This window comes from Poecile atricapillus, chromosome 19, assembly GCF_030490865.1.
Source record: "Poecile atricapillus isolate bPoeAtr1 chromosome 19, bPoeAtr1.hap1, whole genome shotgun sequence".
Classification (NCBI taxonomy): Eukaryota; Metazoa; Chordata; class Aves; order Passeriformes; family Paridae; genus Poecile; species Poecile atricapillus.
In genome coordinates, this window is record NC_081267.1 from 5036761 (window position 1) to 5049675 (window position 12915).

Consider the following 12915-nt stretch of genomic DNA (forward strand, 5'->3'; position numbering starts at 1 on the left):
TTCTCTGATGTGCTGGGTGCTCTCACAGCGCTCCTGGCCAGAATATCTGCTGAGGGCCAGCCAGGCTGCTGCAGTGGCAGTGACCTCACAGCCATCACCATTGCAGCCATGTCCCCTGGGCCTGGCTCTCCCCTTTCCTCTGCCCCTGCCTTGTCTCTGCTGCCATGAAGAGTTGTTTCATTATTATCTTGTCCCCAGGGTGCTGGGGCCAATTGCTTCCCAGTCAGGCTCCTGGAGCAGCAGTGGCTTTTCAGAGCCCAGCCAGAAATGAACCCTGAAGCAGCAGCTCAGCAGTGCTGGCCACCAGGCCGGGGTGCCAAGGGAGCCTTCTGGCCATGGCCTGGAAGCAGCTGCTGCTGCCAAGGTGCCTTTGGTGCCTCAGGCTGTCCCTGGCACAGCTCCCAGCACGGCACTCTGCACTTGTGCCCGAGCCCTTTCCTGGGTTGGGGCTGGCCTGGGGCTTTTCCTGCAGCGGGATCTGCCCTGGCCATGGCACAGGAAAGGCAGTTCCTGCTGGAGCAGGAGGCTGTGCCTGGAATGGGCTCAAACAACTCCAGCAAGGCCCTGTTTACTTCAAAATTGCTTCCTAGAGCACTATAGTCTAATAATTGTTATAGCTCCTTTACTGTTGAGTAAATAACTCTTTTTCTTTATTTACTCTGTGGTGTAAATAAATCTGTCTAATCATCTTCAGAATCAGTCACAGTTGTATTTGTCTAAATACATCTGATATTCCATTGTTAATTCTGTGGGACAAACTGCATTATGGTTCAATTCCACCTGTCCAATGTTTTACACATAAGCATTTGACAACATTTGAGTCTGGGACTGGATTCTCCTGCTCCCAGTCTCCTGCCACAGAAGGAATTTAAAAGTCGAGGCATCCTGGGGGTGTTTGATGATCCCTGGTGGCTGTTGGGTGTCATTTCTCCACCTCATGACTCAGCAGGAGTTTCTCCAATAAAGAAATAAAGCTTTAGCCTGAAGCTCCCACTCTGCCCATGACAGGAAGCCCTGGGAGTGTCTGTGACATCCCGGCTCTTTGGCAGCCTGGGGACCCCTGGGATGTCACCGTGGAGCCCCCGGGAGTGCCTGTGACAGAGCGGTGGCTTTGCAGCCCATGGGCACCTGGGATGTCACCATGGAATTGCTGGGACTGTATCTGACCACACGGCTCTTCAGCATCCCCAGAAACCCCTGGGAGGTCTCTGTGGAGCCCCTGTCTCTGTCTGTGACATTCCAGCTCTTGAACAGCCTGGAGACTCTTGGAATGTCCCCATGGAGCCCCTCTGAGGGCCTGTAACAAATCTGATCCTTGGTAGGCAACCATCACCAGCCCCCTGTTGCTATGGTCTGTTTCCATGACAACCATCACAGCCCCTGTTGCTACGGTCAGTCCTTTGGCAGCTCCATGGAGACCCCATGCCAGGGGTGGTTGCCATGGACACCAGCTAAGGCCTGGAGCCAGAGCCCATTGCCATGGCAACCATTTGCAGTCCCATCCCCAGGCTCCTGGGATCACAGAGCCACAGAATTGGCTGCGTTGGGAGGGACCCATGGGGATGCTCCAGTCCAACTGCTGGCCCTGCACAGGACACCCCAACAATCCCAGCCTGGGCCTGGCAGCGCTGGCCAAACGCTGCTGGAGCTCAGCCAGCCCTGGAGCTGGGAGCCTTCCCTGGGGAGCCTGTTCAGTGCCCCAGCAGCCTCGCAGGAAAAACGTTTTCCTCACATCCAGCCTAAACCTGCCCAGCTCAGCTCCAGCCGCTCCCTCCACTCCTGTCCCTGGGCACCAGAGGGAAGAGGTTCCCACAGCCCCCAGCCAGGGACCCGCTCCCAAGGCTGCTGCCCATGGCAACCAGGCCTGGCACCAGCTGGGATGCTCGGTTTCCATGGGCTGGGCTTCAGGAATGGCATTCCCCAATTTCCTGCTCTCGCTCAAACCCCAATGCTGCTCTCTTCCCTCTCACCACGCATGGAAAGCACAACAGGCAAAGATCCCATTCTGGGATAAGAACAATTTATTGAGAACAGCAACGAGATAAGGAATGAACAGGAACAGAAGCAATTTGGATAAGAGAAGGGATAAGACAAATTATTTACAGGGAAAACTAAAACACCACCAAATGGCTCTTCCTGGCCGTGTATTTTCTCCTTCCTGGAAAGGACACCCTTCTCCTCTGGTGAGAGAGAGGGAGTCCTTTTCCTGCCCCTGGCAAAGACCTGAGATGGGATTGAATATAATGACAGGGCCATGGCCATACCCTTATGTTCTTTGATCTCAAATCATGTCATTGCCACAGGCAGGAAAAAATACAGGGGTTTTCCCAGAATGGATCACAAGGAACATTGATCACCAGGTTACCATGTCCCTTCCCAACATGGATCCTCTGGAGCTGGAGCCATGGACAGAGCTCTTCCTGAACTTGGGTCATTTACAGGGCTTCCCTTACCGGTGCCTCCTTTTGTGTCTGGTCAAGTGAGAGCTGCGGATGAAGCTCTTCCCACACTCGGGACACTCGTAGGGCCTCTCCCCAGTGTAGATGCGCAGGTGAGAGACGAGGTGGGAGTTTTGCTCGAAGCCCTTTCTGCAGTCAGGGCAGTGGAAGGGCCTCTCATCCGTGTGAATCCGCTGGTGCAGGAGGAGATTGGAGCTGGTCTGAAACCTCTTCCCACACTCGGGACACTTGTAGGGCCTCTCCCCAGTGTGGATGCGCTAGTGGATGATGAGCTGGGAGTTGAAGCTGAAGCCCTTCCCACATTCCCCACACTCGTAGGCCCATTCCCCAGTGTGGATCATCTGGTGGCAGATCAGGCTGTTGCTCTGGCTGAAGCTCTTCCCACACTCCAAGCACTTGTAGGGCTTCTCCCCATCCTGAAGCTGCTCATGGACCACCAGCTCAGAGCCCTGGCTGGATCTCCAGCCGCCTTCCCAGCACAGGGTGGGTCTTTCCTCCTCAGAGCACCCTGGGATGGGTTTGGAGCCCCTCCTCCTGCGGGATCTCCAGGGATTTTTTTCCCTGTTGGATTCCTGCATTGTGGAGCTGCTCAAAATGGCCTCTTCCACGAGGTTCTGCTGTGGGGATTTGTCCTCCCTGGTCTCCATTCTCAGCTCCTTGTCTGGGGGAGGAAGGACAAGGAGAGGATGGGATTTGCCTCCGTGCCAGAGGGAAGGGGAAGGAGATCCCCCCAGTGCGTCCCCGACAGGACGGCGTCGGCAGCGGGGTTGTCCTGCAGCCGGGGGCCATGCTGGGCTGGGAGATGGAGCAGGAGAGAGGGGAAAGGGGCACTGACTTCCTCCTCACCTGCCTGGGTGTCCTGGTGCATCTTCCTCTTTGTTGCAGCATTTTCCTCCATCTAGCCAAGGTTTGGGATTAGGAAATCCTGGTTTGAGAGAAAACAAGGAATGAGCACATTGAGTTTGTAGGTCTCTCTGTTCAAGTCCCTCTCTAGAAGTCACCAGGGTATCTGGGGTGTCTTGGTTTGAAAGGAAAGGTGTTTGCTAAGGAAGACAGAAACCTACACTGAAATATATTAAAATGTAAGCAACCTGCCCCCTCCGAATTATTATAATCTTGATATCTAAGTGCTCTCATATAAAGATATAGGAATAGAAGTAATAATTCTTACTAAAAAATTAAAATGAAAATGCAGCAGTACAAAACAAAAAAAAAAACAACAAAAAAAACTCTCTGAGAGAGTCAGAATACAATCTGACACCCTGTTGGTCAGGGCGTTGGTAGCAGTCTGATTAAATAGTGGCTGCAGTCCTCCTGGAGTGACAGATGTGGTTCTCTTGAAGCAATGATCCCATAGAAGATTGTAGCTTACCTCTGAAGTTCCGGTGCTGTAGATGGGTCTGGCCTCTCCTCTGGGAATCCAGTGGAGAAAGACTGCCTGTGGTGTTCTGATGCTCAGATTATATCCAGTCAGGAATGCTTGGCTCCTCCCCCTGGGTGGAGCATCTCACAATGGGATGATGTCATTTTATCAGTCCTGCAGTGAGACTCAATGGCCCATTAAGAGAAGATATCCCCCTGGAGGGAGGATGGGTGGTGGAAGAGATAAAGAACACTGCCCCACCTGGTTTTAACAGCTGGCCCATTAACAGAAGACATCCCCCAGTTGTGAGGGATGCGTGATGAAAGAGATAAAGAAAACTGCACCACCAGGTTTTAACAGATAGTGATAGAATACATAATTTTGGGTACATTTTGCATTGCAACTCAGGACATGGAGTCCATAAAAATCTCCCAAGCACCAAGACTTAGCCCTGAAAATGCCTCCCAGGACTTCCCCATCTCTGGTCTCTCTCCTTTGGTCTTCAGGGCTTCCTCCCTGTCCCAGCTGCTGGGGGTCAGACTTGTACTGGGTGTCCCCTGTCTATTCAGTCCCTGACCTCTTCTGGCTGCTGGGAGTGCCAGGAATCCAAAAATTTTCCCCCATTTCCATCTCCCCACTAAGGGATGCTGGGACCCCACAGTATCCCCCAAGGGGCATTTTCCACTCAGCTTTGGAGTTCTTCATTTTTCAGACATCCCTCCCAGAAAACCCAACCCAGGGATCCCCCGGGATATCTGGGCTGAGCTCCTTCTGTCCAGTCACTTGTGGGATTGGGGGTGATGATCCCATGGGTGGGAGGCTGTGAATTCAGGGGGTGCTCGACCTGGTGGTTGTTTCTTTCTTTCCCTGATCCTCCTTTGTCCCTCCTTCAGGCTGAAGAAGCTGCTCAAGGAGTCAGAAGCAAAAGTCCAAGTCCCTTGGAGCTTCAATAAGCCCCACTGAGGGCAGGGACTGCCAATTCTCCCCAGGGAATGGTGAGAGCAGATCCTGGAGGCCAGGATTGCCAAGAGCCAAAGGCTCTGAGCAGGGAACTGCAATGCTGAGCCAGCCCTGGCTGGGTTGGAGGAAGCAGAAAGGCCAAGCCCTGAGCCCAGGCCTGGCACAGCAGGGCCTGTCCCTCACGGGTGGCTTGGGGCTCTTTGTGGGGCAGTGGGATGTGAGGGGCAGCAAGGACAAATGCCATAAACCTGTGTGACACTCCAGATCCTTATGGAACCAAGAGGCCAGTGTGACACTGTGGTAAGTTGTGGAACCACGGGGATCATTGTGGCACTCTTGGGCCCATGGAACCAAGGGGACAGTGGGACACTGTTAGGCCTCATGGAAACAAGTGGTCACTGTGAGCCTGCAGGGCTGTAACACCCCAGAACACTTCAATGCTCGTGGTAACCAAAGGTTCCTGTGCTTGAATTTGGTGCACAGGAGAAACACCCACCAGATCTTCTCAACATGGACAGATGCAAAGAATATTCTTGGTAGGAAGGGACCCACAAGGACCATCAAGTCCAACTCTTAAGTGAATGGCCCCACAAGGATTGAACCCACAGCCTTGGTGATGCTGGCACCATGCTCTGACCAACTGAGCTAAGAGGTCAAAATGACACAAAATTGAACTGGCAAAATATAGACAATCAAGGAACTATGGCAAAGGGTTTAATACAACATCCAATTGAACATAAAACTCTTACCATAGCATTAACTTTGCAAGCTTAGCTCCTTTAACCTAAAAGTGTTAATCCTTAAGATTTTGGGAAACATTAAGATATCCAAAAATGTTCCAGGTACGTAAGATAAGAAGGGGAATAAAAGGAGACCAGAAAGACAGAAGATCTACAGAAAAATACTTCCCAGATGATCCCAGTCACTCTCACTGCAATTGCAGTCATTCCCATGAATGAGCTGTTGCACCCAGTCACCCCCAGTATGGTTCCAGTCACTCCCAGATCCTCCCAGCATGATTCCAGTCATGGCCAGAGTGACTCTCTGTCACTCCCAGGATGGGCCCAGTTGCTCCCAGTCACCTGCAGTATGGTTCCAGTCACAGCCAGCCCCTTTCCAATCACTCCCAGTATGATCCCAGCTAATTCCACTAGGATCCTTGTATGTCCCCAGCATGGGCACAGCTGCTCCCAGGATTATCTCGTGTGTTTCCAGTTGCTCCCATTTACCTGCACTGTGGTATCAGTCTCTCCCAGTCTATCCCAGTTCTTCCTACTCACTCCTCAGGTGCTTCCAGCCTGATCCCAGTTGCTCCCAGCCACTCCCAGTCACTCTGAGTGCAGTCCCAGTTGCTGCCAGTATGGTCCCAGTCCTTCCACACATGGCCCAGCTGCTCCCAGTTGCTCCCAGTAGGATGCCAGTTGACCTCAGCGTGGTTCCAGTCACTCCCTGTTCCTCTCAGTGTGATCCCAGTTGCACCCAGTTGCCCCCAGTACAGTCCCAGTCCCTCTCCAGATTATCCCAGCTGCTCCCAGCACAGTCCCAGTCATGCCCAGTTGCCCCCAGTGCAGACCCAGTCACTCCCAGTTGTTCCCAGTTGTCCCCAGCATGGTTCCCATTGTTCCCAGTGTGTTCCCAGTCATCCCCAGTATGGTCACAGACACTCCCAATATGTCCCAGTTGCCCTCAGCATGTCCATAGCCATTCCCAAACACTCCCAGTAATCCCAGTCAGGTCCTTGTTATCCCAGTATGATCTCACGCCCAGTATATCCCAGTGGAGCTGGGATTCACTGCCTGAATTTACAGCCCCCTATCTGTGGGATCAATACCCTCCATCCCACAGGTGACCAGGGAGGGGGATCTTGGCCCAGATATCCTGGGGGGGTCCCTGGGTTGGGTTTTTGAGCGTGATGATTGGAGAATGAAGAACTTCCAAAGCTGAGTGGAAAATGCCATTTGGGGGACATTTGAGGTTCCCAGTGGCAGCTCCTGGCAGAGGCAGCCTGGAGGAGCAGAGTCCTGTGTCCCCCAGGACACCAAAATTGGGAGCCCAGAGAGGGGGAGCGCCACAATTCGCGGGAGCCTCAATTGCCTGGAGAGGGGCAGGGGGCTCTCAATGGACCCCCTGCAACCCCAAGAAGAGAATAAGGGGAGCAGGGACCCTGGGACCCCAATATCTTTCAGCATCCCTAAGTGGGGAGATGGAAACAGGGGAAAATTTTTGGATTCCTGGCACTCCCAGCAGCCTGGGCAGGGCAGGGACCGAGTAGATGGGGGACCCCCAGTACAAGAGTGACTCCCAGGAGCTGGGACAGGGGGGAAACCCTGAACACCAAAAGGGAGAGAACAGAGATAGGGAAATCCTGCGTGACCTTTTTAGGGCTGAATTTTGGTGGTGTAAAAGTTTTATGAACCCCATGTCTTAGGTTGCAATGCAAGATGTAACCAAAAGTATGTATTGTATCACCATCTGTTAAAACCTGGTAGAGCAGTTTTCTTTATCTATTTCATGACCCATCCCTGGGGGATGTCTTCTGTTAATGGGCCAGCTGTTAAAACCAGGTGGGGCAGTGTTCTTTATCTCTTCCACCACCCATCCTCCCTCCAGGGGGATATCTTCTCTTAATGGGCCATTGAGTCTCACTGCAGGACTGATAAAATGACATCATCCCATTGTGAGATGCTCCACCCAGGGGGAGGAGCCAAGCATTCCTGACTGGATATAATCTGAGCATCAGAACACCACAGGCAGTCTTTCTCCACTGGATTCCCAGAGGAGAGGCCAGACCCATCTACAGCACCGGAACTTCAGAGGTAAGCTACAATCTTCTACGGGATCATTGCTTAAACAGAACCACATCTGTCACTCCAGGAGAACTGCAGCCACCATTTAATCAGACTACTTCCAAAACCCTGACTAACAGGGTGTTAGGTTGTATTCTGACTCTGTCAGCAAGTTGTTTTTTTGTTGTTTTTTTTCTTTTGTACCACTGCATTTTCATTTTCCTTCCTTTATTAAAAAATTATTATTCCCAGTCTTGTATCTTTATCTGAGACCACTTTGATATCAAGATTATAATAATTCGGAGGGGGTTGTTGCTTACATTTTTATCCATTTCAATGGAGACTTCTGCCTTCCTTAGCAAACATCTTTCCTTTCAAACCAAGACACACCAGAAGCACTGGTGACTTCTAGAGAGGGACTTGGACACAGAGACCTTCAAACTATATGTGCACATTCCGTGTTTTCTCCTAAACCAGGATTTCTGAGTCCCAGACCTTGGCTGAATGGAGAAGGAGGCTGTGAGGAAGAGGAAGATGCCCCAGGACACCCAGGCAGGTGAGGAGGAAGTCAGTGCCCCTTTCCCCCTCTCTCCTGCTCCATCTCCCAGCCCAGCCTGGCCCCCGGCTGCAGGACAACCCCGCTGCCGACGCCGTCCTGCCGGGGACGCACTGGGGGGATCTCCTTCCCCTTCCCTCTGGCACGGAGGCAAATCCCATCCTCTCCTTGTCCTTCCTCCCCCAGACAAGGAGCTGAGGATGGAGACCAGGGAGCACAAATCCCCACAGCAGAATCTCGTGGGAGAGGCCATTTTAAGCAGCTCCACAGTGCAGGAATCCAATGGGGAGGAAAAGCCCCAGAGATCCCGCAGGAGGAGGGGCTCCAAACCCATCCCAGGGTGCTCTGAGGAGGAAAGACCCACCCTGTGCCGGGAAAGTGGCCGGAGATCCAGCCAGGGCTCTGAGCTGGTGGTCCATGAGCAGCTTCAGGATGGGGAGAAGCCCTACAAGTGTTTGGAGTGTGGGAAGAGCTTCAGCCACAGGAAAACCCTGATCCGCCACCGGATGATCCACACTGGGGAATGGGCCTACGAGTGTGGAGAATGTGGGAAGGGCTTCAGCTGGAGCTCTCACCTCATCATCCACCAGCGCATCCACACTGGGGAGAGGCCCTACGAGTGTCCTGAGTGTGGGAAGAGGTTTCACAGCAGCTCCAATCTCCTCCTGCACCAGCGGATTCACACGGATGAGAGACCCTTCCTCTGCCTCGACTGTGGGGAGGGATTACAGTAAAACTCCCACCTCATCACCCACCAGCGCATCCACACTGGGGAGAGGCCCTACGAATGTGGGGAATGTGGGAAGAGCTTCAGCTGCAGCTCCCACCTCAATACCCACAAACGCGTCCACACTGGAGAGAGGCCCTACGAGTGTCCCCAGTGTGGGAAGAGCTTCTCAGACAGGTCTAACTTGACCAAACACCAACAGAGGCACCAGTAAGGGAAGCCCTGCGAGTGCTCCAAGTGCAGGAAGAGCTTTGTGCACTGCTACAGCTTCATCCCCCCTTGGAGAATTCAAGTTTGGCAGAGACCTGGTGATCCATGTTCCCTGGGATCCATGCTGGGAAGACACCTGTACCTTTTCCTGCCCATGGTAATGACATAATGTGAGATCAAAGAACATGAGGGTCTGTCCATGGCCCTGTCATTATATTCAATCCCATCTCTGGTCATTGCCAGGGGAAGGAAAAGGACTCCCTCTCTCTCACCAGAAGAGAACAGTGTCGTTTCTTGGCAGGAGGAAATACGTGGCCAGGAAGAGCCAGTTGGTGGCATTTTAGTCTTCCCTGTGAATCAATTTTGTTATCCCTTCTGTTATCCAAATTGTTTCTGTTCCTGTTTGATTCTTATCACGTTGCTCTTCTCAATAAATTGTTCTTATCCCAGCATGGGATCTTTGCTTTTTCTGCTTTCCATGGGAGGCGGGAGGGAAGAGAGCGGCAGCGCGGTTTCAGCAGGAGCAGGAAATCAGGGAATGCCATTCCTGAAGCCCAGCCCATGGAAACCGAGCATCCCAGCTGGTGCCAGGCCTGGTTGCCATGGGCAGCAGCCTTGGGAGCGGGTCCCTGGCTGGGGGCTGTGGGAACCTCTTCCCTCTGGTGCCCAGGGACAGGAGTGGAGGGAGCGGCTGGAGCTGAGGCGGGCAGGTTTAGGCTGGATGTGAGGAAAAGATTTTTCCCGTGAGGCTGCTGGTGCACTGAACAGGCTCCCCAGGGAAGGCTCCCAGCTCCAGGGCTGGCTGAGCTCCAGCAGCGTTTGGCCAGCGCTGCCAGGCCCAGGCTGGGATTGTTGGGGTGTCCTGTGCAGGGCCAGCAGTTGGACTGGAGGATCCCCATGGGTCCCTCCCAACTCAGCCAATTCTGTGGCTCTGTGATCCCATGAGCCTGGGGATGGGACTGCAAATGGTTGCCATGGCAATGGGCTCTGGCTCCAGGCCTGAGCTGGTGTCCATGGCAACCACCCCTGGCATGGGGTCTCCATGGAGCTGCCAAGGGACTGACCATAGCAACAGGGGCTGTGATGGTTGTCATGGAAACAACATAGCAACAGGGGGCTTATGATGGTTGCCATGGAAACAGACCATAGCAACAGGGGGCTGGTGATGGTTGCCTCCTAAGGATCAGATATGTTACAGGCCCTCAGAGGAGCTCCATGGGGACATTCGAAGAGTCTCCAGGCTGTTCAAAAGCCGAAATGTCAGAGGCAAAAACAGGGACCCACAGAGACAACAGAGTTTTCTGGGGATGCTGAAGTGCCGTGTGGTCAGATGCAGTCCCAGCAATTCCATGGTGACATCCCAGGGGACCCTGGGCTGCAAAGGCACCGCTCTTTCACAGGCACTCTAGGGGACTCCATGGTGACATCCCAGGAGTCCCCAGGCTGCCAAAGAGCCGGGATGTCACAGACACTCCCAGGGCTTCCTGTCATGGGCAGAGTGGGAGCTTCAGGCAAAAGCTTTATTTCTTTATTGGAGAAACTCCTGCTGAGTCATGAGGTGGAGAAATGACACCCAACAGCCACCAGGAATCCTCAAAACCCTCTAGGATGCCTAGACTCTTAAATTCCTTCTAAGAGAGGAGACTGGGGTGGCTGTCCACTCCAATTCTGGTCCCAGGCTTTGTTTATGTGTAAAAGACTGGACAGGTGGAATTGAACCGTAATGCAATTTGTCCCACAGGATTAATAATGGAATACCATCCATCTTTTTTGTTGCCCATTGCCAAAATTGGTATTCTCCCTTTAACATTTCTTTTATTCAAGGGTATCTCCCAGAAAAAACCTGCTAGCTCTGGCTGGCCTTGGCCTCTGGTGGTCACCTCACATCAGCCCCTGAAACAGTGCGGCTCTGTTCCTTCCTATGGAAAAGCTCCAGCCTCCTTGTCCAGGGACCATTTAAAATTTGGCATCCCAAATTCCATAGATCTAAGAATTGCTCCAAGACAAAAGCAGCCAGGACAGAGGGGTTAGGTTGGCCTTGTCCTCTTGTGATTTTTAGACTATAAGCAGTCTGTTTTCATTTGAAAACCCCTTGGAGAGTGCCCAGAGATCTCTCAAGGTGGGGTTTTGAGGCCTCAGGCACATGATCACTGTATAGGGACAAAGGAGCTCTGTGCTCCGTGGGGTGGAGACTGAGGACAGTGGAGGAGAGCCATGAGAGTGTTTAAAGAGTGGTATTAGAGATGGTGGATCCTTTTGACGTAGTGGAAAAGAGACTGAGAAAGAAAGAATTGATGCCAAGTGCAGCTGGGGAGGCTCAGAGTGAACACCAGGAGGAAGGAATTTGTGTCCCAGGGCAGGGCTGTGGTGCGACACGTCCCCCAGAATGAGTCTGGAGCAGCCCAAGGCTTTGTGTGGCCAGGCAGAGGCAGGCAGGACACAGAGCTGTCAGCAAAGGAAGGGGCCAGCGAGGTGGGGCAGTCGGGGGATGACGACAGCCTGCAGGGACAGAGGTGCAGGGCATGGACACCACAGGGCAGCCTGGGCTGGAGAGGGCAGAGGGATGGGCAGCAGCTGAAAGGCCCTGCCAGAGGCAACTTGTGCAGCCCTTGGGCCATGGCTGCTGGCCCTGGGCCTGAGGCCAGCAGCGGACAAGTGACCCTGGCAGCCCTGGGGCCTCATTGCCTCCTTGTCCCTGCTCAGCAGCCTGGCAGGGGCCGCCCCATGGTGCTGCCCTTGGCATTGCACATCCCCACATGCCAGTGCCCCGGGAAGAGCCCTGAGCAATGAGGGAGGGACAGCATCTGCCTTGCCAGGGGCTGGGGCTCAGCCCTTGGCCCTTGGCATTCCTGAAACACATCCAGCTTTGCTCAGCACCACAGACACCTTTCCCTTGCTTGTCCCCAGCTGCCATCAGGGCCTCCAGTCTTCTGCTCTACCTGGAACCTGGGGACGCTTTCTCACTCGTGTCTCTCATTTCAATTACAAGAAACTTCAGTGTTTCAATCTGACCTGGAGCTCTTGAGAAGTTTCTGGAGCACACTCTGAGGGACTGAGTGTGATGCCAAGAGCCCCAAAGACCCAAGAGGGTGATGAAAGTGCTGGTGCTGTGTCTGTGCTGCTGAGCTGGGCCGGGCTCCTGGCCCAGAGGCAGCTCCTGGCAAGGGCAGCGCTGCAGAGAGACAGCTCTGGCCAGGAGCAGCTCCTGAGCACAGCCCAGCAGGGCTGGGGCCCTGCCAGGGCAGCTCAGGGACACGAGCAGGCCCAGACAGAGCTCCCAGGGGCTCAGCACTGGCAGGGGCTGTGGGATGTCCCAGAGGGGGCTGTGTCCCAGCAGCACCTCTGTGGCTGTGTCCTGGAGCCCCAGAGCATCTGTGATGTCAGAAAGGGGCTGTGTGACAGCTCCGAGTGGGCTGTGTGAGGTCACAGATGGGGCTGTGACATCACAGAGTTTGTTGTGTGAGGTCACTGTGCAGCTACAGCAACACAGAGTGGAATGTGTGACATCAGAAAGCAGGGTGTGACACCACAGTATGGCTGTATGATATCACAGCCTGGTCTGGCTGATATCACTTAGTGGGTTGTGACATCACAGAGAGGACTATGACACCAAAGGTTAGATGTACAACTTCACAGAGAGGGTTGTGACATCACAGACCAGGCTGTGGCATCACATGGTTGTGATATGAAATCCTAGAGTGGGCAGTGACATCATAGAAGAGCCATGTGACATCTCAGGACAGGTTGTATGACATCACAGTGCCGACTGTGACATCACAGAGTGAACTCAGACATCAAATGTGGCTGTGTGACGTCACAGAACGCTATGTGACATCACGAGGTGGTTTTGTGGC

The 12915-nt window shown here is 53.5% G+C and overlaps 1 pseudogene; it reads right to left on the reverse strand.

Annotated features, from left to right (window-relative positions):
• LOC131586379 (uncharacterized) overlaps positions 1–12915 on the reverse strand; it is a 712054-nt pseudogene that overhangs the window by 63010 nt on the left and 636129 nt on the right.